General features: G+C 31.8%; 1 long non-coding RNA gene across 1 annotated transcript; it reads right to left on the bottom strand.

Annotated features, from left to right (window-relative positions):
- Positions 1-12,394: 12,394 nt before the first annotated feature.
- On the bottom strand, positions 12,395-22,042 carry LOC121127251 (uncharacterized). Its single transcript, XR_005867705.2, has 2 exons — positions 12,625-22,042; positions 12,395-12,522 (listed from the first exon to the last, which is right to left on the bottom strand). It is a non-coding gene; the product is annotated as an uncharacterized lncRNA (long non-coding RNA).
- Between the last annotated feature and the right edge of the window lie 5,780 nt (positions 22,043-27,822).

The following is a 27,822-nucleotide window of genomic DNA, read 5'->3' as shown; positions in this document are numbered from 1 at the left end:
TATCGTCCAAATAAACGAAGACAAACAGACAATAACGATATAATGTATCCATGAATCGTTGAAAAGTTGCACCAGCATTTTTCTGGCCGAAAAACATGTAACGTAATTCAAAGAGTCCGAAAGAGTTGTAATAGTAGTCTTAAGTTGATGATCATTTCAGGAATATTATAATACGCTCGGTGCATATCAATTTTCGTAATTACTTTCATATCATTAAGCCTGTGAGATAGGTTTGTATGAATAGAGGTGGATATTTATCGGAGACATTGCCCGAAAATCACATACCATTCCCCACTCTCATTTTTTCTTACTGATATCGAGCTTTTATAGATACAAATGTCCAACTTTAGAAAGATCATCTCCTATATCAATGGAGTGGTAGACATCCTCAGCACAAGACCGACATACGGCGATGATAATGAATTTTCGATTTAATTCTTGCTGTGATGGGGACGATTGAACTGTAAATGTTTTTTTTTAGACTTTTTAGTTATATGTTAAAGTGGATCAGCAAGCTCTCCCAGGTCCTCTAAGGAATCGTATTATCTGGAAATTAAAACAGAATAAATATCTGAAGAACATGCCGATATGAATTTATGGCGGATTATCTCTTCAGGAAGTTTCAGTCTCTCTACAGTTTATGGTAGTTACTTTAAGTAGTTGAATGGACAGCCAACCATAACTATGAACGCAATCAGCTCATCGATCATTTGGGGGGTGGTTTTTTTTGTGAGGCAGAACTGCAGCCTTGAACTTGTCGTATGATTCGCCTTTTTGAGCTGTCTTTTGATTTTTCGTTAGCTGGTAAGCCGTTTATGGTATAAAATAATTTTGTTGAATCCGTCCTTATATTCGTTAGTTTAAATTGGGCCTCCAGTATGTCAAAAATACTCCTGAGTCATCTGCGTCAAATTCAGGGGCTTTGATCCCCACTTTCCTCTTTTCGTTCTCTTCTCCTGGAGTTACCATTATTAAGAAAACATATATATATACATATATATCCACCGATATTGATGCAACCCACACACAATTAAAAAAACTACACTCGTCACTCCTATTTCTTTTATTATTCTGATGATCTATGAGTACATATATTCTATAATTGATAAATAAATGGATACACTAATTATTAAAAGAAGGAAGGTAACTTCTTAATAAACTTGTAGCGTTTTCGTGTTTATTCTCTTTTGCTATTCTCTTAAGACTGAACTAGTCAATATTAAATACAAGTAATATATAACATACACATATAGACAACAGATATTGCTAAGTAGTTGGGGATCTCCAAGCCCACCGTTTATGCTGTTATGAAGTACAAAAAAGGTGGACAGGAAGCTTGGTTCATCAGGGAAAATGAAATTGAATATGAAAGAATACAAGGAGGCTGCCAACGCCAACCCTTTGAAGTAGATGTGATAGCACGACAAGGACTTTGGCATTTCAGACCAAAACGTCCACAGGACATTCTAAAAGGCTTGCAGCCACAGCCTTGCAACGGTGGAGAGGCCCTTATAACACCAGCCATAAAATACACCTATCTGCAACGTTGTAAAGCTCTGTTGAATGACCTCAAGAAGGCCAAGGATAGTCGTGTTGGGCTCTTGAGTGATGAGAAGACATGGATAATAGATCTCGTGCAAAACTGTCAAAATGACAGGTATATGTCCTTTGGGGAGGTTGATGAGTCTATACAGACTCTTACTAACACAAAGCACCTGTTATGTCTTTGGGATATGAAGCCTCAGATGGAAAGGTCACAAATACGCCCACTATGTACAAGACTGGCAGAAGAAGTTGCTACCATTAGTCCAGAACTACCCTTACATGAACATGGTGTTCCACCTGGATGGTGTGCCTGCATACACGTCAAAAAAGGCCCAAAAGTGCTTCAAGGACAACTTGCTTTTCCGGTCAATGAAAATGAGCCCCCTTATCACCAGATGTAAACCCATTGGACTTCACTGTTTGGGTGCATGTTGAGTCCAAAGCCTGCATCCTCCGTCACTGAAAGATAATTAATCTCAAGAACACTGTCAACCAGCACCGGGATGTCATGTCTGTGGGCTACATCCGTGTAATGCAATGCCTTCTGTGGACGCCTGGAAGCTACCAAGGGGCTACACCGATGATTACTGTATCCAAGACATCTTATTATATATTTTTAGTTTATTGACAAACCCCATTACAACTGATCGCTGAAATACACCTTGATAAAGTTCTAGATTGAAAGTGTGAAAAAATTATCGCTGCACCTACCATTAAATATGTATTAGGGCGAAACTTCTGCAGAACACAACGTCGAGTAAATAAAAACTTGTAGGTTTAGGAGTGACAATAATTATATATAATTACCAATAATTTAAGGCTAAGTTTTTGTTTATTGCTGTGTATACTTATATAACTATACAAAGGGGTGATAAACTTATTCAGTTAAGTCTCTCTTCTCATCCTTGGGGGATGAGACGAACCCCCAAAAAAGGATCATCAGAATCCAAAGCTCACAGAAAAGGGATGGATGAAAGTAAAAAGAGGCAATGCCTGTCATCTCCAAAGTTGCCAAGTATGAGAAGGAGAATTGAAAAAATAGAAGATAATATTGAAAACTTTGAACAACCTGAAAGGATTTCCAGGGTTGAAGACATTGGGGGAGAAAGACGGAAAATTTGGTCAAATTCTGCAGTTAGAATCAATAAATATTTGAATGTATTGACGGGAGAACAGGAGAAGAGAAAAAGGAGGAAAAAAGAAGAATACATTAGAGAGGATGACGCAACATTCGAAAAGAAGAAGACCAGCACGCACTCTAGAAGATAATAGCACAACATTCATAAAGTCGAAAACCAGCATGTACTGGAGAAGATGGTCTGAGAAGACAATGGTGAGGAGAAAAAAAAATCCACCTCATTAATATATTTTATAAAGCGAGACACGGATTTGGAATAGATACGTCCTAAGTAATTAACTTTGGTAAACATAAGCCATTTGACCCGAATTTATAACAAAAACCTCACACAATCTAGCGAAAATGCATGAGAGAATTATTTTTGCCAAAGGTAATAAAACTGAAAGACCGTAACAGAAAAACATACAACGCCATCATAGATTGCAAATAGTTTACTAAAACCAAGAATGAAAAACAATTTAAGATTAAAATAAGAAATGTTGTTAATTTCCTCAATCCCCAACTATTTAAAAAAATATCTGGAAAAATTCGTGGATAGGTAATCAAAATCGAAAGAGTTCCAAGATCACAATACATACAGTGAATGGGACTAAGACAGAAAAGAATTAATGAAGATGGAAGCTAACCATTTGTGATAGAAGAAACAATAAATAAGATAGTTGATGTCAAAATTCTGAAAGAAAATAACACTGTTAGTGTAGAATGCAAAAAGTAAGCGAAGATGTTAATGCTCTGAAAGAGGAAGAATCTGATATCACTTTTGTACAAAAAATTGAGAACAACAGCAAAAAAGTATAATTATACCAGAAATAATCCCAACTATGACTAGAACACATAACCAGAGTACAAATGAAGGGAAAGTGGACGAAATATTTAGATTTCAACATACAATTGTTAGAAAAACAACAATTCAGAAAAGAGAGAATCAACTTCCCGTGAGAGCTGGAGACTTGATTGAGGTTAACCCTTCACTCAATAGCTGTGGGAAAATAGGGGATGCGTGAGCAGAAAAAGACATAAGTCTTCTGTCTGTGAAACGATTGGGGAATGTTTGCACCAATGTAGACAATGAAAAGTAGCGCCACCAAATCCCAATTTAACGCCAAATAATTTAAGAATATAGTCCAATTGTGGTAAGGGAGGAGAAAAAAAATGGATGAAGAGCAATTAAATTTTTTTTTTACTACATATGTTAAAAGTCCAGAGGATACAAAAGATCAATAAATATACCAGAACACATTTGAACAATGACAAGGACTATAATAATAATAAGTGCAAAGGTCAATGTAATCTCAAAATTACAAACGTGACAAAGTTTTTGAAGAACCTTGGTTCATCCAAACACTGTTACTTGCTGTGGTAATAGAATAATAAGCGAGGTAAATAACGAAATTTTCGGTAAAGAACATAAACTTTATTTTACATGGACAATTAAGGGTAAGGAGAGTAATCCTTGCAGAGGGGTCGACCCTCTAATAGATAAAAAAATAATTTCACAAAAAATTATATACTTGCATGAGAAAATTTTATAAAGGTATCCCTTGACGTTTTTGGATCTAAATAATTAATTAAGTCAGTCCATACATCGTCAAGAAAGTCATATGGAAATGTTCTTAAAAATGAGACCCAAAGAGGAGCAACTTCCAACATCATTGTAAGGGACTTCAGTGTTTCAAGATTTGGAAAAGAAGAAACGCGTAACTATGCAAATAAATATTCCATCACAGGTATTTTCCGAGCTTGGATTCTGAAAAACGAAATTAATGACATAGAAGAAATGGATAAGAATTTAAATCATACATACTCACACTCAAGAAAACCCAAAATAGAACCATCTTCAGCCAGAATTAAGTATTCCTTATGAAATTAAGAGATTTCACACAATAAAAAAAATTAAAAGTGATTAACAGTACATGATTATTTCATTATACATGAAGAAGCTTCGTATCATTCAAATGAATATCAATGGTTTCTTTGATAGAAAGAATAAATATAATTTGATTAAATATTTAAAAGTCTTAGAATTGCTGGACATTGTATGCCTATGTGATACTCGAATGAAGATCAACGAGGTTTGGTCGTTTGTCTCAAGAAATTATCAGGTATACAAATCAGATACGAAAAAAAACGGCCATACGAAACCCGGCAAGAGGAGTAATCTTAACCCTAAATATCAGAAACTAAGGAAATTTTCAGAGACCAAGATGGAAGTACGAAGATCTTGGATATAGAAGATATGGTACAGAAGTTATCTATTACAATAGACACAAAAATGCTCGCGGGATATATGAAGGAGTTCGGAGTGAAACCAGGAGAAAGAAAGTGATGGTTGGAGATTTTAATGTATCTGAAATTTATGGAAGAGATTACACATCATTAAATGGTTTCACAAATTCAAAACGTAGCATGAAAAGAAAATAGTAGTATGAAGGATCTGACAGATGTTACTACAAGCAAGCCGAAAATGTAAGGATCAAGTCACAGAGAGTAGACTAGACTACATTATTGCTTGAGATAAGATACTTTCGTCAGATATATAATAAAAAGAATTTTTTTAAATGGATTGTCGGATCACTTCTTTTTGCTGGGAAGCATATCTTCAACAAAATCTTCATTTAAGAAAACAATATGGAAACTAAATAATGAACTGTTCAAACAAACAGAAAGGATGGAAGTAATTAGGGAGGTCATAGATTGGGTTCAAAGGGATATAAATGGTGGTTATGAAGTAAGAGAGGCAATGGATAGGTTTTACTAGAGGACCAAGAAAATAGTAATTGTAGTTGCAAAACGTGAGGTGGATTAAAGAAGGCAAATAGAAAAGGAAGTTAGGAAGGAACTTGCTGTAAAGAAGACACCGAGTGTAATCAGTAGTTGGAAAACTCGATGGATATAAAAGTAAGAAGAGCTCAAAAAAGGATACAATGTCATTTACGTGATATAAATTTAAAAAATTATAACTTACTTAGATGTTGATGAAGAAAAATAGGAACAACAAAAATGAGATCATTAGAGGTGGATTGGAAAGAGAAATTGTGAGAAAGAAATTACAAAGTACGCACAGGAATATTTTCAGGAACCACATTCATAGAATAGTATAGAAAAAGAGTGGAAGAATATCTTTGTTTCGAAGAAAAGTAAAAACTGGAAACTAGTAGCAATCCTGGAAGTAGAAAACAAAATATACTCTGTGATCTTAACAGAATGAATAAGGCCATTCTTAGATAACATTCTTCCAGATACACAATTTGGATTCAGACCAGGTAGGAGAACGGATGATCAATAGCAATAGATGAAACAAATGCTTCGGCCAATACTCTATTTGGTTTCCAAAAAGAATTCGATTCCTTTGAGCATCTGGCATTGTTGAGGGAAATTGAATTTTTGAAATTTTCTCCTGTATTTATAGATGCAGTAAAGAATATAATAACAGCAGCGAAATCAGTAATAGATATCCATGTTGATATTGAGAGAGGCGCAAACCAAGGGATCCTATCAGCCTATTTCTCTTCTTTATAGTGATCAGCCCCCTACATAAGAAGAACAAAAATAGTAACAACAATATTAAGAACAAAAATAGAAAGAAAAAAGGATAAAAATCTATTATTTGCAGATGATGTGACTATCTTGATGAGTGATCAGTCATTTAAGTCAGGCTGGAGATACCTCAGGAGAGTCTTTAAATCATTTTAAGAAAGATTGGGCTAGAAAATTAAGAAGAAAAAGTCCAGACGAATATGAGAACACCAGAGAAACTATAAGAGGAGTCCTGTCTGTTAAAAGAGGAAACAATATAGTGAAATATCATCGCTATGGTAAATGACAATAAATAATTCTAAAAAAATAGACAATAAAATATGATTGATGATCTTATTAATTAGAAAACATAAGCTGGAAATACTTGATCGAATCAAATATTGGAATACAACGATAATTCCTAGTATAACATATATTATGAGATGTGTCCCATATAAAAAGGAGTGTTCCAATAAATGGAATAAGATGGGTATTGATTACGTAAATCTACTAAAATACATAGGAGAATGCAAATTGAGAAGTGGGGAGGTGGTTTAGGTTTGATAGATGTGATGCTTCATTGGAAACTTCTTTTGTTATCCTTGTATAAGAGAGTATTTTAGGTCAATTTTCTGTAAAAAAAAGTCTTTGTATGTAGACTGTAAGCGAAACTTCGTCTGTACTACTACTCAAACGCCATGGAAAAGGCTGGTACCGGAAACTGAGATAAAGAACACATATTGGAAGATAATGGGAGGAGCAAGTGAACCACTTCAATGAAATAAGGAAGTAAAAATATATATATCTAGGGAAATATGAAGAAATTTAGGCTTACATAATATAACTGATGTTTTAAACTGCAATGAAACTACTGAACCTACAATAGCGATGATAAAAAAAGTCCCTTCAGGCTGACCAAAAGACCTCACCCCATGAATGTTGTTATGAATGTTCCAAATTGCTCCATCATAAGAAGACTGTGTTTGCAAGATCCAAGTGTGTACCAACTCAACATTTTTATGAGGGCTGCAATGGAAAAAGAGAAGACAAAAGAATATGATTGAACAATATGAGTCTCTATACTAATAGCCAAACAAAGGTATATAAAGTAAAGAATAACATCTGGCTTCTACTTCACGCCGATAGTATTTAACGCTGAGCGGAGCCTCTGTAGTCACTGTAATGAGATGCAGACAAGGCAATACGACTTCAGAGTGAGCAAAATAATAGAGAACGCGGTGGGAGTCCTGACGAAGGGTATTCTTCAAAATATTGGGAGAGCACCAACGCAGTACGAATTACTATACGGCTTCTTGCCGGAGAGCCAAAATGTGGCTTTGAGGAAAGTGTCCAAAGCAGTGACAAAATTTCAGACGATGGTGGTGATGAGGGCATCCTTGGGATGGCTGAACTTAAGAAAAGTAACCCAGGGAGCTATAGGTGAATTAAATTTTTTGCACAGGAAATTATTGATATTCATCCATTGTGTGTTTATTAAAGTTTTGACATTATTTATCTATTCAAGAAGTTAAATAATCAATGTATCTGAACATTTTTTTATAAATCGATAATACATAGATAATTTTCAAGGATCAAAATTAATAATTTTTCAGAAGAAATACTATTCTTAAATACTCTTAACAATTTGATTTATTTACATTTCGACCACAATTCGTTCTCATTCATGAAACTTAACTATACTATTTATGCAGACATGGTTTGTGTAACCTAGCTCAAAATAGTTCCGACATTGCAGTCTGGATCCCTTAAATTTGAGCTCAACAAGGTATCCATGAAAAACAATTAGCTGTAGAATTTTTACTGGATCTGCAACTGTTTCTACAATGTAATCTCCATCTCTCCTCACATCTTTGTTGGTTCAACCAATTAATAGCCCTTAACTCATCGATTCGTTTGAATATCTTAACCATTGTGACAGTAATTTTTTTCTCTTTATTAAAATTAATTTTGTCAATGCCTTTCATTTTAAGTTCACATTGATACAACTTCCATTTACATTTCCAACCCTAAATGGGTATACCATTTTGCGGTCTGCTAATTTTCCTCTTATAATTGGAAATTTGGAGTAAAACCCCGCTTTGTTAATACCAAAGTACGGATTTGCTTCCACTAATTCATTCTCTTTAAAAGCATATGATAATAAAATACCATAAATGTCAATATGCCTCAGTCTTTCAATACGATAGGTTTTTCAATTACTCCCTTCAAATAAATAATAAATTAATTGTCTTTAAATCTCTTATCCCAGTAAATAAACTTTCCGTCATTGACTCTTGTTTCCTTGTTTCACTGCCCTCGAATATAGTATACGAAGAAATAAGTCAGAAGAATCTTTTGTTGCTTCCTCTTCTGGTGATATAACAGGCGGGAGCCCGGACATCTTTAATATAAACACTCTGCGAGTAAACAATGATATGCACTTGACCTGCTTTAAGAAGATTTTTTTAAAAATAGGTTGTTAGAGAACCAATTTAAACTATTAAAAAAACAATACTTTTGTGTAGTCCTCCGAAGTTCAGAATAGTTCAGATAAATTCCTTACTTGAAAGCAAGCACATCAATAAAAAAATCCAAATTAACTTAACTAGCTTAAGTCACTCAGAAATATTTTTTTTATTTTACACAGAAGAATAAGCTTACAGCTCTTCAAAAGAAATTTTTAATTTTAAATATTTAAAACAATTTCAATATGTAAATTTAATTGTTCTGCTTCATTAAATATATGTATATGTGAAATCCCCTGCTCCTTCATCTTCAATAGCCAATAAATTGATTTAATATCAAGATAAGAAATGAGTCTTTCCTCTTTCAATAGGAGAATATGGAATGGACTTACCTTCCCAAAATTAATTGTCCAAAACATCATTATTATTATATTAAACATAATTGGCTCGTATGTTGAACACAATCAAATGATTATTATGGAACTAGCAATTTTTAATTTCTAATCGCCTAAATGATTCTTTATGATGGACTCCCTAAATAAGGACACTAAAGTTTTCATAAGAGATGTAACATGTCTGGTAAACGTCACTTCTTCTCACCATAGTTTCTCTTTGTGGACACGCTGTCTTCCAATAATTTATAAATGTATTTTTCCAACAAAATTTTTCATAACCAAAAATCCTAGCATGATCACACATATTTCGTGTATAAGATGTATTTACTCCAAGTACTTAAAAAACCTAAAACCCTGAAGTCCTAATGATAATTTACCTTACTAGTACACACGCTTCAGTTGTTTCAATAATAGATTCATCCTGTCGTCTGTTTTGTCCATTAAAGGAATATGTTCAAGTCACAGACTTCGAGAGAATCTATAGAAATTGGTACCATTTCCAAGCACTAACACCTACAAAATTTAAGTTATTCTAGTGAAAACTATTTACAGGATGGCCTTCTCTTTTCAAATGATTTTTGAGGCCCTATTTACAACTGCATCCTAATTCGCAAAACTTAAGAGCCATTTTTTACTATTCCTTGTCCACACCCCAATATGTCAACTCATGATGAAAAGGTCCAATATCGACATAGGAGGAGGAAAAAATGTCTTCGTGCATAATTTATAACGTTTGACAACTTAATAATAACGGCCCCTAATAGTATATAATATCTCCGAGTAAAGTTAATGGATCACCTTGCTTCATTTTATGACAAGTACGTTTTAATAAATATTAACAAAATTTGAGGCTATGAATATGACCAATTATTTTTGAAAGTTTGTAACGGGAACAATTAGACTCACACTAATTAATTTAAGACTCTAAACTATAGCTAATATTCTGGGGTATATCATCTCATCCCTCAAATTTGAATGTTAAATCATGTAATGGACCAGAGATAACTACAAGCTATTTAGCAGTTAATATTTATTAAGTAAATAAATAAAAGGGGAGTTGCTCAATAACTTGATTTTTACTCAAGTTTCATTTTCAGTTGACTTACCACATACTATTTTTTTTATTTCATATCCAGACCCTTATACCTGAACCTTATAATGAATGGATTTCGTCATCGTTTCAACCTTCAATATATTCATTATTATAAAGGGATAGATAGATTCCTACCCAAAGAAGGAGTAGACTCTACTCTCATTAGAAGCCTAACTTGGTAAGGTTCTCTTCTTAGAATAAATTTTCATCCATCATCATCTTCTACGAATTGCTTCCTTTAATGTTCGATGCTTTCTTTCAATAGACTATTCCCTTCGATTTATTTTATCACTAATTAATTGATGCAACGGTAATATTTTTACATTAAATCATTTATATATTTTTGTTATAGCATATGCATCTTTTGAAATTTCAAAATCTGGATCATTTCTACCTTCAAAGTTGCATCATTTTCTAGGGACAGTTCATATATTGTTTCCTGAATTTCATACAAGGAGATATGGGTCTTGTTGATGAATACAAATTTGGATACATGATATGACCTATAAATTTATTGGTAAATCCAGATACCTTTACCATGCAGAAATAACTATCAGAGTAATGATCCTTTGTTTATCACCAAATCAATGTTACACCTTTTTATTACTATGATCCTTCAGTCCACTTTTTTTACAATAGCTCCTCCTATATTTTGAGGACCTTTTGACAAAACATCTCCTTTGGTAAATAATTTCTAGTTTTTTCATCTACAACATGAAAAAAAAAAAAAAAAAAACATAATTAAATTAGATAAAAAAGAAGATACGGATAAAATTGGAACGGTTAATTGGTTTGATGTTTGAATCAGTGTAATTTATTTAGAAGTTCGTACCATATCGTTATAAGGGTATTACCACGGGTACGTCATAGAAAAACAAAAATATTACTGATTACTTCGTTCGATGGAAATTTAATTATGATTCTTCGCCGGTAATTAAAGGAAACTTTACGTCGCTCTTCGTAACATCCATCCCGCGGGCAATATATAGATGGAGAGTTCAAGGATTTTCTGGAAATACGTGGATTGACATTAACAATCCTCTTTTATATTTCTACGGTGCTAAAAAACTCCTTGATTTTATCAGATTATGGCTATCGGTTGTGATTTAATTAATTATTCGACCAAACGACATCATATTTGGGAATATATCTCATGCATTCATGAGGAACGTTCGTTTGCCAAGAAAAATCCCTCTATTGGTCTCCTAGTCTCAGTTTTTCTATTTCTTCGGAAAGAACTTCAAGTTGAGTTTCGAGTGAATCTCATCATCTTCCCTTTTTGTTAATGTAAAAGAATTGCAAACCTCGGAATAGGTTTCCTTAGTGACTAAAGAACGATTAATGAAGAAAGTGAAGAGATTTTTATCGTTTTGGATGATTTTCCAAGTGAAGGAGTATAATTTTCATTCAGGAATTACTCCTTGATACGTAGTGTCGAATGAATAAAATGGGGAGAGTGCAAAAGAGTATTAAGTGGCCATGATACATTTTATACTTTTTGGGATTTTGTCTTAATTACTATTAAATGAAGCATTACAATATTGTTATATATATGTATCTATGCAATCTATTATTGTTATTATGGGTGAATTCTTACCAAGTTTAAAATACAAATAGATTTGTAATATGCACGGACCTTTGTAGAAGTTTTTCGTATTTATTCCGTGATTATTCTAAGAATATATCTGAGATAGGATCGGATACCACATGGTGCAGTTGGCAGTCCTAATCGAACTCCAAAGATTTACTATAAAGAAGAAAAAGTCGTAGGCAACGTGAGACCAGAAGTACAGAAGAACTCCTAGATGAAGGTATTATTCCAAAAATGATCAAAATAGATCAAACATCTCCATTGATCAATCTTCAAAGATCTAGAGGTAAGCAAATAAGATGGTCTGATGCACAAATAAAGAACATCGAAAAGCTCATGGAGAATTATGTCCCAAATACTTTTAAAATTTGGAGGACGTTAGAAATAATAAGGAAAGCTACCGAGAAATTTAAGGAGAAAACAGAGGAATTATTTGTGCTTCTTGAGGAATCTTCTCTGGAATACAAACTTGAAGTCGAAAAGGCCAGTGACGTAGAAGAGATCTAATTAATATTGAAGCTCAAATAGATGTATATTTAGAAAGTAAATCAGAGATGGAGATGGAATAAGATATTCTGACTTCCTTAATTGGTTGGAGACTTGTAATAATTACGCTCTTTTTACCCACATGTGTAAAAAAAAAAACAAGGGAAAAACCAATTTCTATATTTTCGACTTGGTGTTTATCAGAGTTCATTACAAAAATCCGATATATTATGGATATTCCAGCAAATACAAGCAAATCCATTGAAAAAGTCCTGGAAGACATATGAACATACCTAAAAGAAAAGAGACAAATTGCAGCAACACGTTATAAATTATGCAGAAAGGAACAAGGCCCTTTAGAAACATTTGGCAAATTCCAAATGAGTCAACCTCACATAATTATCGCAGCTCTCAATCCATTTCCGGAAGTCTGCTTGTTTGATATTTTCTTCAATTTGGTTTGATAATTTTGCCTGAATATTTTGATGTCTTACACTCTTTACTGAAGGGTCCGTTGAATTTTTCAAACGTCTTTCAAAATACATATCTACTCGAGATTCAATTTTGATGAGCTTTTCTCCCATTGTTACTATATTGTTTGTCTCTTTCGTATTCTCTTCCGAGGATTCTTCCAAAAGACTAACAACTTCTTCAGTTTTTTCATAATATTTAATAATTATATTTTTATACCTATTAAAGTACGATTAATTTTATAAGGGTACAAATTTTCATATAATAATAATTCTTTTAAATTTTCAGATTGCAACTAAAATGATTTTTTCTGGACCCTTCCAGATCTGCTCACTATGGATAACGTGGCAGTGTTCTCTTCAGTTGACATCTTGTCGCCTTCTTAGGAATCCACGGGTCTGTTCTCTTTAATGTTCTTCTAAATCTACCAACTGCACCTTATAATAATCTTTAAGAGTAAAACTTATTCACCTTGCTCCATCGTGGTCTATATTTAAACTGTACACTTTATTATTCCTTTATGCGATCATGACAAATATACATATATATATATATAATATAGGTACACATAGTAACAATAAGTATCTTTAAGTATGAGCTACATCAAAATGTAACAGATTTAACATCAATTTGTACTATAATAGCACATCTACTTCGTTATATGTTCGTATTAAAGTATAGTTTTGTAATGTATGTGTACTATTTTATAATGTATATATGTATTATTGTAAACAGAAATAAATTTTTAACTAACAATATCCTTTTTTTTTAAATCTATGTAACTTTGCAGTAGCTTTCTCCTGAATAGAAAAGATACTACAAATTGGCAGACGGTAAGATACTTTTGCTTCTAATTCTTTTTGGTATAGGCCATAATGTAAATTTAAACGTATATTTTGTAAAACATTTTAATGGTGTAAGTACGGTATAGTACCTTATGTTTAAAAAGTATTCTGAGGAGAAAAATTATCTATGGAATCTGAATAAGGTATAAGATAAGGGACAAAAAATTTCTGTTGGAGTAGAATCACTTTGCAAAATCACTGTCCACTCTTCAGTTTAGCTCTGTGTTCTTACGGAGGATAGTTCTTTGATCTGTCTGTATGTTCCTAAAGAAATATATATTGGGAGATCCAGAAAATTCATTATTTGAGTTACAAAAGAATAATTGTAGGCAATTTGAATTGTCATGCGACAAATGAGAAGAAGAATAGTTGGAGTATATTATATTTAAATTATTTCGTTCACTGTGGCTAACGTAGCAGGTTCTATTTCAGGCAAGTTGTATTTTGTCAACAAATTAGTTCCAAATTAGAATTTCAAAGAAAAGTAGGATTAGTTTGATTCAGTAGGTAAAAGAAGAAGTTTGAAGGTGTCGAAGTAGAATAAATATGGGAGATAATATTAATCAAGAACGATTGGAACAGTGCTAATTAAATTTATATATTTTATGTGATATATTTTTTGTGTTTATGTATTTTAGTGTCATTCATCGTCCTTATCAAGATCATCGATATTATATTATTGTGTATATCTTTCTTGTATTAATTTTGTTTATAAATACATATATTATCTAGTTAATTTCAGTAATACGGGAAAGTATTATAATAATTTCTATATTATTAATGATTATATACCTATTTATTTTTTTATGTTTTTGTATCATCATGTAGATGAATTGGATCTAGAATCGAGGCCATATTATCATGTGCGCGTATCACATGATGAATATGATCTGGAATGATCTAGAATGTAATAAGTAAGTCAGCGTTTAACCCAAGCTCTAGAAATATTTGAGTCTATGTCCATGTTAAGGTAATCACCATATTACCTCCTAAGTATTATAATATACAGTACATTGCACAACTACAAGAAACTCCTTGTATTATTCACTGGATACCTATGTAAACAATCAATAAGGTAAGGTCCTAAGCACCTAATACACATCCTATTGTTAGTAGTCTCCAACGTAATATATATCCAAAGATAGAATACTTCTCAGACATTTGTTAGTAGATATCCTTTAAAACAATTTAAGTAACTTTGTAGTAGCCTTTTCCACGATTGTAATTCGCTTGAATAGAATAGGACATTACATTATTTAATTTTTAAGTAAATATAAATAATTAAGATATTTGATCAACATAAAATGACTCGTGAGTTTTACTTCGTATGGGCTGCATTTTATAGTATCTTCCTTTTAGAATCAGTTAAAATTTGAGAGTAAAATGAGAAGACAGTACATATAAAATTAATTACATGGAGCGAAGGAATAAATCTTTGATAGAGGTACTAATGATTCACAGAATAAATAGAAATTAAGTAAATAAAAGGGGTTGTTATAGAAATATAAAACAAAAAAATATTTATATTTTTTTTAATTAAGGTGAGGTGAGTCGAATAGTGACCGTTAAATTTGAGTATTAATTCTGAATTCAATTTTGAGACGGTTCAAGGTCAATATAAATAGTAAGCGCTGTCTTCCCGAATTAAGTTTTCTTGACGTAATTGGTTTATTGACTTCAAGGAGAATGAACACAATCGAGAACTTAAAACTCCAACAAGAGCAGTTTGCTAAAAAGAGAAACACTGTTATGCTATTTCATGGATCTGAATATTTCCATCTGTGTAGAGCTGAGACTAGTCTATTTAAAATATTGAAAGTTGGGGGAAGGTGAGATATTTACAAAGTAGCTGGAGCAATGAATGGCCCTATACGCCTGTAAAGTACGACATATAGTGTTAGATACGTACATTACCATGGATAGGAGACCATTTTGTTATGAGTTTTCTGGGGAGGAAGTGAAGGATCCAATCTAGGAAAACTATAACTTGATTAGAGTTTGCTGTAAAAAAAACAGTCAAAATTGCAAGACGATTGGAGTATTATTAAAACATCAACAAGTTGCTGGATGGCACTATAATGATGATGAAGATAAAGAATTGGATGCAGTGATTCTGTCAATAAAGGAAAACCACTGTGTGATACATCCCCAAGGCCGGCATGAGGTAAAGATGACTTTGTTTTATGAAGAGCTTTAGAAGAAAGAAGAATCGAATAGAAAAACTAGGACATTTTGGGTATAACATAGACCTAAGTATTATTGTTAATGGGAAATAAGGCATATCAGACAAGATTGCCCCATTAAGGTGTTCCAAAAAAAATAAATATATATTGGTATTATGAAATGTTGCTGTCTTATTATGAGGTTTTTCATGTATAACTAACATAACAAAAATTATACCGATATCTTAAAAATTCAGCCTGGAAATAAGGCATATCAGACAAGATTGCCCCATTAAGGTGTCCCAACAAACAAAATGTTTTGGTATCATGAAACTGGGCTGTCTTATTATGAGGTTTTTCATTGTATAAATAACATAACTAAAATCATACAGATATCTTAATAATTCAGCCATCGCTAGAGGTTTAAATATACACTCGACTTTGTAGTGAAAAATTGCTACAAATTTTGTAGTTTCAGCTTACGAATAACTTATATTTCAGTTAATATGACTACTTTTATTAATTATATTATTTTATTTTACCTATATTTCTATTCTGGTGGAACTAAAAATCAATTTTACATTTTATTGTTTTAAACTAATTTTTCTTTCATATTTTAGGTTAATTTTTGTATAATTTAAACTTTTTCGTCTAAATATATTTGTTAAATCTGCTTCTGGACGCTGAATAGAGGTAACACAACCAATTCTTTTGTAAAGTACCATGTGTGTCCTAGAAATGCATCGACTTTAGCAATAGCAACTTCCTGATTCAATTTTTGATAGCTTAAAAACTCCTTGTAAAATTTTAAATCAGTAAGTGGAGCTTCTGTATATTAAGGTGGTTTAAACGAGTGAAAGAAATAATAGATCCTATGAATCAGACGCTCTATCTTATTGATCCAGAGTTATGGAGGAGGTAATGTACCTGAATGGCCTGGAAAAGGCAAATATTGTCGTGAATTCAGTAGGAGATAATAAGCAAAATGTTATGGTAACTCTTATTGAAGTGGTGAATTACATGGTCTACAATATAGATTAACCATTGGGAAGCTATCCCCAATTAGTTCATGGCTCAGGAGTATTATTCAATGAATCACTGAAAAGCAATGAAAGAACTGACCATATCAATGGAATTAGGTGATGATGTGATTGCATAGGTCGGATATGTGAGGGAAGAAATTTGGTTAACATAATTTTTTGGGTCTGCTAAGGCAATAATACTTGTCTTCACTTTAATGGTTTGACTGTGAAGAGCTAGTTCATGTAATTATGACTGAGGTATTTGTAGAAATGAGGCTACAGCCAAATAGTACAATATTTCTGATAACAGCACATCAGATATTCTATGGTTATCAGTAACAAAGAACGATTGAAAAGTTAATCTTAAAGTCACAATTAACTGAAATAATGAAGAAAAGGCAAGGAAACAGTCGGGTATCATTAGTCATTTCAATTGTTCTGGAAGAGCATCGGTGAATAGTCCCTGCGTAAATATTAGGAACTAATTGGAAATTGAAGCAGTAAACACGAACACATGAACACGGTTACCTTCAATTGAGATAAAAGATAATCTGCTTTCTATCTGGAGAACTTAAAAAGTTTACATCATAATCTTAAGTATGAACTAGCTAGAGATAAATTATTTCGGTATATAGGTAACCCTTGATAGAGTAGGTAGTGAGACGGAGAAAATTAAGATAAACATTGACATTATATGTATGAGAAAGGGTTAAAAAAGAATGGTTACACAGGGAACACCATATTACACCAAACTAAAAAGTCGATTCTACTCTAGTATGAAGCTTAGTTTTGTTTGGTTTTCTTCTTCGGCCATTTCCAGCCTGTTACACTTCTATAAATATTGGAATTCGAGCACCTTTTGCTGAGACAATCAAGGCGACGTTGAAGAAATAAATGATCCAAACTCTGAAATTTTATAATAATCATCATGTTAACATAAAGAATTTGACCAGTCAGAAATAAATGATTTGATTTCTGATTAGGGAAAAAAAAAAAAATCCATGGAGGTATAGATATCATTAATAAGTTAGTAGTTGAACGGGAAAAATTATTTTCCCACCTCTCCATATAAAAGTAAGGCTCATTAAAAATTTATCAAAGCTCTACCCCATGATGGAAAATGCTTCAAATACATTGTACCGAAATTTACAAAACTTTTAATCGAGAAAATAAAGCCATTGTGTATGCTGAATTGGTTAATGTTAAGTCATACATCCTCCTTGAGACACTACAATTCTAATTGAATAAAATAAAATACTTGATGTACATATGTAATTATAATTAAGTAAAATAGTAGATGTTATTTAAACATGAATATTAGACATAAGCTACAATTATAAAATTTAAATATATTAAAAATAACTAGAAAAAATATTTTGAGTAAATAGAGGGACAAATCCTAATATAAAAGTGTTTTTCATTTACTTAGATTGATCTTCATTTATTAAAGAATTTTTTTGTATGAATTAGGACAAAAGAAGAGACCTGAGATACTTTATCCTCAACAAAAGATGCTCAAATTTCAATATCTACGGTAGTGTCACTGAGTAATATAAGTGTGTGATAAGGGAGTACCTATGTAGAAGACTTTTCTTACGCTCTTAATATGGTTCTTAAAATCATCGTCGTCAACAAGATTTTATCATGGACTATTTAATCGACATTTGGGATGCCTTCTAGTGCTATGTCACACGAACTATTACATGCATCTACCGTAGAAATAAATCCCATAGGAGCTCTCTTGCAGTAATATTTTCTATATGGAGTGAAATTTTTGTTAATTTCTTGCTATTCTCTTCAATAGGAATCAGCCAATCATCACGGACTATCAAAGACACAGCTACTATGAACAGCCAATATCATATACTGCAATTTTGTTTCCGACGAACTCCCGCGTGCGTCCAATTTGTTAATTTGGACTTAATTCAACTCACATTCACGAACAGAATTGATTATTAAGACTGCACTTATATTTTTGGCTCTACAAATTCTAGGATAATGCCCTTTTTTTCTTATAGTTCAGGCAATTGGCCTCCTTTGGAATGCACGGTCTTCCAAATTAATGAAGAGCCTTAAAACAACACTAGAATATATATGTGATAGAATCCGATAACACAAACAGGATGAAAATGGCTGAACAAGAAAACTAAACAACATTAAGCTTCATACTAGAGTAAAGGCCACTTTTTACTTTTGTGGGAATCGTTCCATCCATATTCAACAGTTGGAACTATGACGAAATCCATTTACTTTGAAAATCATATGAAATGCTTTAGATGTGAAATATGTTAGAAATAATATTTTAAATATGTACTACAACAATGAGAAGTTATATCAATACAACTAAAATGTACAACAATTTGAAATTTAAATGAAATTTTATTTTGACAATTTTTAAAGCCTAAGATCATTTTTCATTCATGAATACCTGAAGAAGTTAAACTTTTATGTTATCCAAGAATTAGCACCAAAGGAAAATACTTCTAACTTGATCATTCCTCTCAAGATATGTCTATAGTATTATTCGGAACTCTATATTTTACTAGGGATAACGGGATGAAATTTCATCTGACAAAAACTACAAGGTTTCATAAGAGAGTAGGGTGGACCCCTTTATTGGGAAAGGAAATTCCAGGGTAGAAACAATGAATTGATCCACTCATGATGAGTAAAGAATTTTAATGTTAAAAATATACCTAATTAATAATTATTTTATTTTAATTAGTGGGAAGTGTGGCATTTTGTTATGTATATGTTTATTACGAGGTATGACGTCATTATGAGGACATTGAAATCGTAAATAATAGAAGATAATGTTGCATATTTCCTTGTACATCTCCCTAAAAAAATGGAATCACTCAAAAAATACCAAATTAAACTGGATATCTTTATTTTTTATGTAAGTAATTTTTCAAATAAACGATCGAATATTTCTATATAATATGACCTATGTTACTCTTTGTCAATATGAATGATGATTAAGTTCTATTCCTCCTTTTCAGCATAAAAATGGAAATTTGTCGAGTTGAGAAGAGGATACATACAGAATCAATATAAAGATTAATAATCATAAAATACATTTTATATCAGTTTTATTCATTATACTTCAATTTGGTGATTCTATTGATCGTGACAAACGTCTTTGAACGTTAATAGTCTCGAATTACTATAATCTCAAATATTTTTGAAACCTGACGACCCAGAGAAGATCTGAGATCAGTTTTGTATTTTGCACTCAAAGAAAAATTACATTCTTGTTTTAATTTCATTTGGGGAAGTTTCGGGCCTCTAATTGTTCCCCTGTGTTATTGGATGTAGACTAGTGAAAGAATAATTTTTGAATGTTATACTATTTTATCAAAATAATCGTCCAATGTGGGCCGTACTGAAATAAAATTTACGACAGGTACAAGTTTTTTGCTGAGGGAGATGAGAGTTAAAGCTTTGAATCCAGTTGTGAAAGGAAAGCCTAACAAGTAAGTTCAATTAATAGATTCAGAAAGGAACTATTAAACCGACTATAAGTGAATGGTGTTCAACGTTTGTTCAAGTAAAAATGAAGAAAAAAACCTTAAAGTTACTACGAATGATTGAGCTCTGAATAATATGATAGATCTCATGCGGATCCTATGGCATATTTAATAAAATTGCAGATAGATCCACAAATGGTAAATCAAACTATTTTGTTACAGTAGATATGACTTGGCATACCTTACAGTTCCTGTTAATCAATAGGACCCTCTAATGGCTATAAATTCCTTCAGATACGTTTGGACCCAAAATGAGCGAAACTTATGCACAATTAATTGGCCAATAAGTCAACCGGTGATTATTCTTTAATGACAATCTCATCGTAGAGTGTACGTTCATGCAAATGGGAAGTAAATTTGCTATATTTTGTGTTCAAACGACTGAGAATACTAATCTCGGGGGAAAGGTGAGAAAAACAAATTAAATCATGTCTTTTGAAAAATTGGTTAGGACAATAAATAGGGAGAGGACATGTTGCTTCGGCTTATAGATTAATAAAGGCTGTTCAACAATTAAAACTGTTCCTGTTACAAGATGAGACTCAAAACCTTCTTGGGCAAGACTTTTTATTGTAGTAAATGTATTTCACATTATGCAAGAATATTCGAACCAATTGCAAACTTATCCGAAAAAAATTAGAATGTCAATGGACTGAAGAAGTGTTTAAATAGTTAAAGGAAAAGTCAGAGGTATAATCTTTATTTGACACTCCACGCTTTTTCTTATCATGTATTATTTGAAACAAAAGCTTCAAAGTTTACTATTGAGACCACGCTAACGCAAATAAAGGATCATATTAAAGAAAATTCCATTGCGAATGGTAAAAGTGCCTTAATCAGTCACAGATAAATTATTCTACGACGTAAAAAGTTATAAGTAGAGTTAAATATTTTTAAGGTTTGAAAACCAGAATCAATTTTAACTAAAAATAAAGCTGCTGAAATCAGTCGCCCATCTACATTGTTCAAAGATGACATCCAGTGTAGAATGGGCATGTTAAAAAAAGAAACCAAAATCAACATAGTATCCCTATCAATTTGAAGAATTTTTTGGAGGAGACAAAGAATAATGCTCATGCTATTTCAATAGATCAGTTACAATCAGCTGTGACAAGAGAGGAAGGAAAAATAAAATAAAAAAATTGAAGATTCGAAGGAACCAATAAAATTTATTTCAAATTTATCGAAACCCTTGGAAAATCCATTGCATGTGGTCCTAGAAAATACTTTATTAAAAGAAAGAATCAAGGTAATCCAATAATAAACGACTGAAGTAAATATTAAGGTGGAAAGTTATAAGATTCAATAGATAAATATATAAATTTAAAATTTTATAATTATGCAATTATTTGAGCGTTGGATAATGTTAGAGTGAAATAGTTAGAAAATCGTCTCAATAAATGAAGACGCTTGTAATAAGAAGGCAAGGCTACAAAATATTAGTGTTCTAAATCATGTATTTTATGGGTACCACAAACTAACATTAATCGTAATTAGTTATTTATCATAATGGACTTGTTAAGGTATAAAGAGTGATGAAGGACAAAATACTTAAATTTAAATTATACAAAGTTTCCAAGACAACAACTAAGGATAGATAATGAGTTATATGAAGAATGAATCATTCTAAAAGAAAAGAGCCTAAACTAACAGAAAGATAATGGTGCAAATAAAGTATCTCAATTTACATTTATTTATTTTTATATAAAAATCAACAGAAATTTCTACATCTTAATAAATACAGAAATAGGAAAATCTATATACAAAAAAAAAAAAAAAAAAAAAAAAACAGGGCTGAGGAAAAGAATGAAAAACAATAAATTTTAAATAAAAATCAAAAGACATTAAAATGAAATGATAAGAAGAACTCGATGAAGATAAATACGGGAAAAATAATATAGGAAGAAGAAAAAAAACCCCTAGAATAATGAAAATTTGCTTAATGAAATGAAAATATCTGTTCAAGAAGAAAAAGAAACAGAGTAATGGTGATTTGCCTAATTAAATGCAAAAATCTCTTGAAAAGAAAAGAAAGTCAAAGAAAATTAATTAAATAGCGCTTTTCATCAATAAGCAGTATTGCTGGACATCAAGACCCCACTCCCCCCTAAATTATTGAAACAAAATCAACCAGTCCTCACCCATAAATAAGTATGCGCTCTAAAATCAGTGATTAAAGTTTTTCAACGTGTGAGAGCCACCTAGTGGTTAAGATTATTAAAAATGACCATATCTTGCTAATTGTTGGTCGATTTTAAAATAATTTTTTTTGGAAGTGTAAGTATAAGTGCATTCATGCCATTTTTAAATATTTTTCATATAATTCAACGATGGGTATATTGTATATTATGAAATATAATATAAATACCCTTGTCTTAGTGCAGGGAGTTTGTCAAATTAATCCAGTAAAGAGATTATAATGGAAAGAAAGAACTCCTTGATTATGTTTAAAGAAATCTCTTTAGCTAAGAGTTTACTTAGCTTTTTACTTGACAATTCAGGAAACTGTTCCATATAGAATATCCACATAGAATTAAATGAAGTAATAGTATTATGTGGGTATGGGATGACCAACAAAAAGAAAATACAAGTACATAATGTCTTAAATTATTGAGAGGCGGAATGGTGAAAGAATATTCAAGGTCAGAATTTTTAAATACTTCAATACAGGAAGAAGAAAAACTTAAAGCAATCCGGAATTCAGTTAAGAATTTGGCTATTGTAAATGTTACAATGGTGCTTCACAATCAACTTTTGGAAGTTGAAAAGATTGATACAATTATAATGGTATTAACAATTACTTCGAAATAGGTCCACAAACGGATAAGATGTGTTCAGAATGAACGTCCAGATTTGTTTTCAATTCACAATGGGAAAAATATATTGGACATGGGAAAGTTATAAATCATTATGGATCAATCAGTGCAGTTGAAAGTGAGAGTATTGAAAGGATTTCTCTTTATCCTTTAAATTAGAGGGAGCGGCAAATGGATTAGATGAGTTAATTCGATTACCTTTGTATAATAAATATAATCTGTACGAGTTATATAAGTCAAAAGAAATTGAGACCGATGAATTGATGGATTTTACTCATGTCGAAGATATTCGTAATTGTCCACATTAAGGTTGTTTAAAATGGGATAAAAAGGATGTTTGCCAGCATTAATTCATAGAAACTTTAAATTAGCTCAGTGACTCGGGAAGATGTTATATAAATCGGACGAGGGGGTTGTGTCTTAAATAAATGATAAAAAATTATTGTTGATATACAGGATCAAAGTGTCCTGTACAAATTCTTAAATGTTACAGAAAGCGTCAAGAAGTACTTGGAAATGGGCTATAATATTTATGAATAAGTACAATGATACAACGGAGGGTATTTGATTGGAACAAGGTCAAGATGAGAACTATGGAAGTAAGGATTTTGGATTAAGTAAAAAAATGGGATTGTGAATTTCGATCTACATGAGTTGGATTTATACTATGGACAATCAAGGTTCGAGAAGAAATGGGGATCATTCGTATAACCAGTCTCAAACTTCAGGATTTGTAGTATAGTTGGAATCGAACCTTTAGTAATTATTTCATTGCTATATTACTCTGTTGGATAAAAATGTGTAGGGTTGTAGAGGAGGATTCCCAGAAAAATACCCCCTTGAGAATTCATTCAAGTTAATTCTCCCCTTATGAAGTCCCACCTGGTGAATTTCCTCCAATGAATTCCCTCCTGATGAGTTCCCACCTATATTAATAAACCATTTCAAACTAACAGCTAGAAATGATTTGAATCATTTTTCTGAAGTCTAAAAATATATTCTCCATTTTATGAGAAACTTAAAGTGGCTATGTAGAATTTAGAGACAACCATTTGCAACTTTATCTATGGGAATTAATGAAATTGATTAACGTTGAAACTTAGAAATCGGTTTTAGGAAGTACATTATTTCTTTACATATCATAGAGGGAAAAAAACTATAAGAAAATAAAGATGAGAAATCAAGATCACTCATATTCTACAAATATAAGAAAAATTATTTTATTCATTAAAATATTGATATTTTGTATATTAATTACATAGACATCATTTAAGAGCTTGCAAGTCATTCTCCGCCTGCACCAAGAAGACAATATCGCAATTGATATCAACGTATTGTCACTATTTAAATAATTATGAGAATCGTGAAAATTTAGATTATTTAGGAGATATTGCTCAGAATATTGCATTTTGAATATTTTTTTCTTTTAAAATTGATATATATTCAGTTTTTTTTATTATCTCATGTTTGTATTTGCTGTTATTTTTGAAAATATATAGAAATACAAAGTTAATAGAAAAAAAGAAAAAATACTTAATTTTTTAAATTGGTTTATTAATCTAGTTGGGAATTCGCCAGGAAAGACTTCACCGGGGAGGATTCTTCAGGAAGGAATTTTCCTGATACCTTATGGGGGTGATGCTGAATCCTGATGGACCTTGAAGTACGGAAGAAAAGACGAGGTCGTCTTTTTCTGGACGGAGGATCATCTATAGTGGCATTGGGGATCGTCGTGATAGGGATCATCGATATTATATTGTTGTTTACATGTAACGGTATTAATTTTATTTCTATATATAAATTATCTAAGCTAATTACAGTAATACGGTATTTTATGCATATAATTCATGATTGTATATAAATGTATGATAACTACAGTGAAGGAGGCCGGTTTATGACCGAGTGAGAGGTTTCGTATCATCATGTGAATTAATTACATCTAAAATCGAGGCCGTATTATCATGTGCGTGTATCTTGCATCACATGCATATGATCTGGAATGATCTAGAATGTAATAAGTAAGCCAGAGCTAAACCCAAACTCTAGAAATACTTGAGTCCATGTCCACGTTTAGATAATCACCACATAGCCTCTTAAACGCCTAACGCACATCCTTTTGTTAATATTATTCAACGTAATTTATATCCATTATTTGAGTGAGTATGATTGAGTACTCTGATAATTTGGATGGTATTATTACGTTGGAAAAACAATAAACTTATGAGCTGTCCATTTTTTTGCTCAACCGAAATGGTCTTTATTTATAAATATTTAAATTTACAAAAATAAAAATAACCATAAAACGAAATTTGCATAAAATATTTGTATAAAATATCATTTAACATTATAGTTAAAAATCTATTTCCTTTTAAATTACCTAAAAACTGAAGAAATTCAAATAATCATACTAATAAATACAACCTTTCGAATAATCACATATACATAATCAAATACTGTTACCCAACGTACTTAACAGAAAATAAAAACCCAGCACAATAACTCAAATAAATAAAACAATAAAAGAAAAATCCAAATTAATCTCTATTTTCTTTCCTATACTTCTTATGACGCCAAGTAATCATGCTAAAAGTACATTCATAACGAAAATATATCAATAGAAAATATATAACTAATTCGGCGCCATAGTTCCACGAGTTCTTACGACGGGGGAGTCCTTAAGGATAAAGCAGTGTATCTAGCAGCAGCCAACATTCAAAAATCAGTATTCAAGGAATATTCCATGAGTGTTGCATCCAGTTTTGATAAGGAAACAATTATCTTTAATCTGTTCCAACCTCCAAAAATTCGAAATAAATCGAATGAAAATGTAGAAGTGCAACTTTCTTGATAATGAGATTGAAGACCAAACTCATATATTCACAGATGGATCGAAAAGCAACCAAATCATTGGTTCGGGATTTGGAATCACTAAAGTTGATCAAGTAGTGCAGGATGCTCCCATATGCCTCACTCCTCAAAGCAGTGTTTTCCAGGCCGAGGGGTCCCGATAAAAGAGGCCCTTTCTTGGTTTAGAGAAAATTGTGAGACATGGGTTCCTAAGGGATTTTGCATCTGATTAGACTCCCAAACAGCAATGGGTCGATAAATACAAAGAGTTTCCTTGTCCTAGAAGCGAAAACTCTTTTGATGTATTTTGTTAGTGAGGTCTTTCTCTCCCTCTAATGAAAAAGAGGTCACAGTAAAGTCACTGGGAATGAGGGGAATGATATGCTAGCCACAGATGGAGCTCAAGATCAAACTCCTACCAGAATGGTTAGTATCCCTCTGTCATCTCTTAGGGAGAAGGTATCTGTCCATAACATGGAAAAGTGGCAGACACTTTCGTAGAAACTTTACTATTGCCGTCAAAACCATGTGATGCTCCCAAGAGTTAGAATTGGGAGGTGGAAGCATCTCTTGGATTTTTGGAAAGAAAAACCGTTCTTCGTGATTCAGTTTACCACTGGGCATTGCCTCCTGTGTCAACACTGTCACCTTATATACCATAAAGTTAGCCCTCTATGTCATCACGTTAAACGGAGATGAAGAACCACTTCATCAGGCTTATGAATATAAGCCTATATAGTTCAGCGGACACAGCTTTTGGACAATTTTTCACCTTCCCAATGATATTTTGTCTCCAGCAACTCCAGTTTCATAATGAATTCTGATGTCGGGCGCTGGCTGAACCATTTACCATCCCTAGAAGAAGTTCAGGACAGAATGTAGTAGGATACCTAATCTGGCAAACTATAGCGAGGGCATAGCCAGTTAAAGTCATTATTACATATGTCCTTACTGATTGTATTTCTTTATATGATGTGTAGCACTAAATGTTTTAATAATAAAAAATATCGATGGATATATTTCTACTTATGTAGGCTCTACTCTCTTATGAAGCTTAACTTTGTTAGGTTATGTTCTTTGGATAAATTTTCATCCAATCATCATCCTCGTAGATATAAAAAATTGAGCATCTAATGTTGAGGATAAAGTATCTCGGATCTCCTCTTTTGTGCTTATTCTTTAAAAAACATTAACGTATTTATGTCTTTCATGAATGAAGATCGATCTAAGCAAATGAAAATAACATATACAATAAAATGAAAAATATATAAAATCTGTCTCTCCGTTTACTTAATTGTTTTTGTAAGTTATTTTAATATATTTAAATTTCATGACTATATTTATGTATATTATTAATGTTCTAATAATATCCATCTTTACATTATTATTTTAACATACGCACATCAAGTATTTTATTTCACGTTTATTGAGTTATTAAGTTGTATTCATCTATAATATGAAGATTAAAGTATTTTAAAATACAATGTTTAGAGCAGTATAACTAATTTTTATTTTTATTAAAAATAATTAATTAAATAGTAGCATACTTGTACCGCAGTAACATATAAAAAATAAGATTTCGCTTCTAATAGTTGAAATATTAAATGTAAAGATCCTTAAAAATCACAAACAGACTTGAACATTATCGTTGTTTTGATGTGATTAATTTTTTTACCTATTAACTGAAAATAAACTTGAAAAAAACATTTTAAAAATTATAAAATTTACATTGATTAATTTGTCAAGAAATATATTTTTTGAATTATTTAATGCTTGTTTGTCAATCTTTGAGTCTTTTCCAATATGAATAATCCAGCATGTCTAATGATATTTTAATTGATAACGGAGAATAAGGTGATTAGAACTTCTTCCATAGAAACCTCTGTCATGTTTGTTTATT

The sequence above is a fragment of the Lepeophtheirus salmonis genome, chromosome 12, assembly GCF_016086655.4.
Source record: "Lepeophtheirus salmonis chromosome 12, UVic_Lsal_1.4, whole genome shotgun sequence".
Lineage (NCBI taxonomy): Eukaryota > Metazoa > Arthropoda > Copepoda > Siphonostomatoida > Caligidae > Lepeophtheirus > Lepeophtheirus salmonis.
Note: the sequence above shows the minus strand (reverse complement) of the source record. Positions and strands in the feature narration are given on the sequence as shown.